This window comes from Arachis ipaensis, chromosome B10 (genome assembly GCF_059453495.1).
Source record: "Arachis ipaensis isolate K30076 ecotype BB chromosome B10, ASM5945349v1, whole genome shotgun sequence".
Classification (NCBI taxonomy): domain Eukaryota; kingdom Viridiplantae; phylum Streptophyta; class Magnoliopsida; order Fabales; family Fabaceae; genus Arachis; species Arachis ipaensis.
Window position 1 is genome coordinate 75,988,456 of NC_142435.1, and position 4,837 is coordinate 75,993,292.

The following is a 4,837-nucleotide window of genomic DNA, read 5'->3' on the forward strand; positions in this document are numbered from 1 at the left end:
TAAAATACAACAATCCAGAGATAACCTTACAGAAATTTTTGAACAGGAAGAGGAGATGGCAGCCGAAAATAATAATAATGCAAGAAGGATGCTTGGTGACTTTACTGCACCTAATTCCAATTTACATGGAAGAAGCATCTCAATTCCTACCATTAGAGCAAACAACTTTGAGCTTAAACCTCAATTAGTTTCTCTGATGCAACAAAACTGCAAGTTTCATGGACTTCCATCTGAAGATCCCTTTCAGTTCTTAACTAAATTCTTGCAGATATGTGACACTATTAAGACTAATGGAGTAGATCCTGAAGTCTACAGTCTCATGTTTTTCCTGTTTGCTGTGAGAGACAGAGCTAGAATATGGTTGGACTCTCAACCTAAGGATAGCCTGAACTCTTGGGATAAGCTGGTCAAGACTTTCTTAGCCAAGTTCTTTCCTCCTCAAAAGTTGAGTAAGCTTAGAGTGGATGTTCAAACCTTCAGACAGAAAGAAGGTGAATCCCTCTATGAAGCTTGGGAGAGATACAAGGAACTGACCAAAAAGTGTCCTTCTGATATGCTTTCAGAATGGACCATCCTGGATATATTCTATGATGATCTGTCTGAGTTAGCTAAGATGGCATTGGATACTTCTGTAGGTGGATCCATTCACCTAAAGAAAACGCCTGCAGAAGCTCAAGAACTCATTGACATGGTTGCTAATAACCAGTTCATGTACACTTCTGAGAGGAATCCTGTGAGTAATGGGACGCCTTAGAAGAAGGGAGTTCTTGAAATTGATACTCTGAATGCCATATTGGCTCAGAATAAAATATTGACTCAGCAAGTCAATATGATTTCTCAGAGTCTAAATGGAATGCAAGCTGCATCCAACAGTACTCAATAGGCATCTGCTGAAGAAGAAGCTTATGATCCTGAGAACCCTGCAATAGCAGAGGTGAATTACATGGGTGAACCATATGGAAACACCTATAATCCCTCATGGAGAAATCACCCAAATCTCTCATGGAAGGATCAACAAAAGCCTCAACAAGGCTTTAATAATGGTGGAAGAAACAGGTTTAGCAATAGCAAGCCTTTTCCATCATCCACTCAGCAACAGATAGAGAACTCTGAACAAAATATCTCTAATTTAGCAAACTTAGTCTCTGATCTATCTAAGGCCACTGTGAGTTTCATGAATGAAACAAGGTCCTCCATTAGAAATTTGGAAGCACAAGTGGGCCAGCTGAGTAAAAGGATCACTGAAATCCCTCCTAGTACTCTCTCAAGCAATACAGAAGAAAATCCAAAAGGAGAGTGCAAGGCCATTGAATTGACCATCATGGCCGAACCCACAAGAGAGGAGAATGACGTGAATCCCAAGGAGGAAGACCTCCTGGGACGTCCAATGATCAATAAGGAGTATCCCTTTGAGGAACCAAAGGACTCTGAGGCTCATCTAGAGACTATAGAGATTCCATTAAACCTCCTTATGCCATTCATGAGCTCTGATGAGTATTCTTCTTCTGAAGAGAATGAGGATGCTACTGAAGAGCAAGTTGCCAAGTTCCTGGGTGCAATCATGAAGCTGAATGCCAATTTATTTGGTAATAAGACTTAGGGAGATGAACCTCCCCTGTTCACCAATGAACTAAATGCATTGGATCAACTGAGATTGCCTCAGAAGAAACAGGATCCTGGAAAGTTCTTAATACCTTGTACCATAGGCACCATGACCTTTGAGAAGGCTCTATGTGACCTTGGGTCAGGAATAAACCTCATGCCACTCTCTGTAATGGAGAAACTGGGAATCTTTGAGGTACAAGCTGCTAGAATCTCATTAGAGATGGCAGACAATTCCAGAAAATAGGCTTATGGACAAGTAGAGGACATGTTAGTAAAGGTTGAAGGCCTTTACATCCCTGCTGATTTCATAATCCTAGATACTGGGAAGGATGAGGATGAATCCATCATCCTTGGAAGACCCTTCCTAGCCACAGCAAGAGTTGTGATTGATGTTAACAGAGGTGAATTAGTCCTTCAATTGAATGAGGACTCCCTTGAGTTTAAAACTCAAGGACATCCTTTTGTAAACATGGAAAAGAGGCACAGTAAGCTTCTCTCAGTACAGAGTCAACTAAAGCCCCCACAGTCAAACTCTAAGTTTGGTGTTGGGAGGCCACAACCAAACTCTAAGTTTGGTGTTGGGGAGTCTCAACAATACTCTGAACATCAGTGAGGCTCTATGAGAGCCCACTGTCAAGCTATTGACATTAAAGAAGCGCTTGTTGGGAGGCAACCCAATTTTTATTTATCTAATTTTATTTTTATTTTTGCTGTTCTTTCATGTTTTATTAGGTTCATGATCATGTGGAGTCACAAAATAAATATAAAAATTGAAAACGGAATCAAAAATAGCAGAAGAAAAATCACACCCTGGAGGAGGATCTTACTGGCGTTTAAACGCCAATAAGGAGCATCTGGCTGGCGTTCAACGCCAGAACAGAGCATGGATCTGGCGTTGAACGCCAGAAACAAGCAGCATCCTGGCGTTCAGACGCCAGAAATGCACAATGAGGAAGAGCTGGCGCTGAACGCCAGAAACAAGCATCTGGCTGGCGTTCAACGCCAGAAATATGCTGCATCTGGGCGTTGAACGCCCAGAACAAGCATCAATTCGGCGTTTAAACGCCAGAATTGCATGCAAAGGCATTTTACATGCCTAATTGGTGCAGGGATGCAAATTCTTGACACCTCAGGATCTGTGGACCCTACAGGATCAACTCAGCATCTGTGGAGCCCACAGGATCCCCACCCACCACCACTCACTCTCTTCCCTCTTCTCAATGTTCATCCTCTCTTCCCAATAAACAGTCTTCCCCAAAACTCTTCACCAATCACCTCAATCTCTCTTCCCTATCACTACTTCACCACTCACATCCATATACTCTTCCCCATAAACCTACCTCATAAACTCCACCTACCTTCAAAATTCAAAATCAATTTCCCACCCAAACCCACCCTATATGGCCGAAACTAAACCCCCCTCCCCTCCTTATATAAAGCCCTCCATTCTTCCTCATTTTCACATAATACAACCCTCTCTTCCCCTTCTTGGCCGAATACACCCCTCCCTCCTCTCCTCCATATTTTCTTCTTCTTCTTCATCTATTCTTTCTTCTCTTGCTCGAGGGCAAGCAATATTCTAAGTTTGGTGTGGTAAAAGCATAAGCTTTTTGTTTTTCCATTACCATTGATGGCACCTAAGACCGGAGAATCCTCTAGAAAAGGGAAAAGGGAAGACAAAAGCTTCCACCTCTGAGTCATGGGAGATGGAAAGATTTATCTCCAAAGCCCATCAAGACCACTTCTATGATGTTGTGGCCAAGAAGAAGGTGATCCCCGAGGTCCCTTTTAAGCTCAAGAGAAATGAGTATCCGGAGATCCAACATGAAATCCAAAGAAGGGGTTGAGAAGTTCTAACAAACCCCATCCAACAAGTCGGCATCCTAATGGTTCAAGAGTTCTATGCCAATGCATGGATCACTAAGAACCATGATCAAAGTAAGAACCCGAATCCAAAGAATTATATTACAATGGTTCGGGGGAAATACTTAGATTTTAGTCTGGAAAATGTGAGGTTGGCGTTCAACTTACCTATGATGCAAGAAGATGCACGCCCCTACACTAGAAGGGTCAACTTTGATCAAAGGTTGGACCAAGTCCTCATGGACATATGTGTGGAAGGAGCTCAATGGAAGATTGACTCAAAAGGCAAACCGGTTCAACTGAGAAGACTGGACCTTAAGCCTATAGCTAGAGGATGGTTGGAGTTCATCCAATGCTCCATCATCCCCACCAGCAACCGATCTGAAGTTACTGCGGATCGAGCCATCATGATCCATAGCATCATGATTGGAGAGGAAGTAGAAGTTCATGAAGTCATCTCCCTTGAACTCTACAAAATAGCCGAAAAGCCCTCCCCCTTGGCGAGGCTAGCTTTCCCTCATCTTATTTTCCATCTATGTTACTCAGCTGAAGCTTTCATAGAAGGAGACATTCCCATTGAGGAAGAGAAGCCCATCACTAAGAAAAGGATGGAGCAAACAAGAGAGCCCACTCATGGAGCTCAAGAAATGCATGAGGAAGCTCACTATCAAGAAATACATGAGATACCTCAAGGGATGCACTTTTCTCCACAGAATTTTTGGGAGCAAATCAACACCTCCCTAGGAGAATTAAGTTCCAACATGGGACAATTAAAGGTGGAACATCAAGAGCACTCCATCATCCTTCATGAAATTAGAGAAGATCAAAAAGCAATGAGGGAGGAGCAACAAAGACAAGGAAGAGATATAGAAGAGCTCAAGGACATCATTGGTTCCTCAAGGAGAAAACGCCACCATCACTAAGGTGGACTCATTCCTTGTTCTTACATTCTCTGTTTTTCATTTTCTTTATGTTAAGTGCTTATCCATGTTTGTGTCTTATTACATGATCATTAGTATTTAGTAACTTTGTCTTAAAGTTATGAATGTCCTATGAATCCATCACCTCTCTTAAATGAAAATTGTTTTAATTCAAAAGAACAAGAAGTACATGAGTTTCGAATTTATCCTTGAACTTAGTTTAATTATATTGATGTGGTGACAATGCTTCTTGTTTTCTAAATGAATGCCTGAACAGTGCATATGTCTTTTGAAGTTGTTGCTCATGAATGTTAAATATGTTGGATCTTGAAAGAATGATGATAAGGAGACATGTTATTTGATAATCTAAAAAATCATAAAAATGATTCTTGAAGCAAGAAAAAGCAGTGAATACAAAAGCTTGCAAAAAAAAATATAAAAAAATAGCG

At 41.4% G+C, this 4,837-nt stretch overlaps 1 non-coding gene across 1 annotated transcript; it reads right to left on the reverse strand.

The window, feature by feature from the left end:
• Nucleotides 1–451: 451 nt before the first annotated feature.
• LOC148580476 (small nucleolar RNA R71) lies at nucleotides 452–559 on the reverse strand. The gene has a single exon (XR_015893855.1). It is a non-coding gene; the product is annotated as a small nucleolar RNA R71 (small nucleolar RNA).
• Between the last annotated feature and the right edge of the window lie 4,278 nt (nucleotides 560–4,837).